Genomic DNA, 372 nt, shown 5'->3' with positions numbered 1-372 from the left:
TGCATAAATAGCCTTTATTATGTGACTGCAGTATTTAATTATTTAGGCAAAGGCGAAAATGCAATATATACATTATATATTATACATATAATATTATATATACCTTATATATTATATATAATGAATAATATAAATACTCATATACTCATATATACTCATATACTCTCGTATACTCATATAATAAATAATATAAATACTTTACATATGTAAATATATATAATAAATAATAATAACATAATATAATATAATAATATATTACACATATTATAATATATTATATAATAATATAATAAATAAGTAATAATAAATAATAATAAATAATAAAATATAATGTATAAAAATAAAAATTAATATATATTAATATATGTTATA

The sequence above is a fragment of the Panthera uncia genome, chromosome A2, assembly GCF_023721935.1.
Source record: "Panthera uncia isolate 11264 chromosome A2, Puncia_PCG_1.0, whole genome shotgun sequence".
In the NCBI taxonomy this organism is placed as follows: domain Eukaryota; kingdom Metazoa; phylum Chordata; class Mammalia; order Carnivora; family Felidae; genus Panthera; species Panthera uncia.
Note: the sequence above shows the minus strand (reverse complement) of the source record.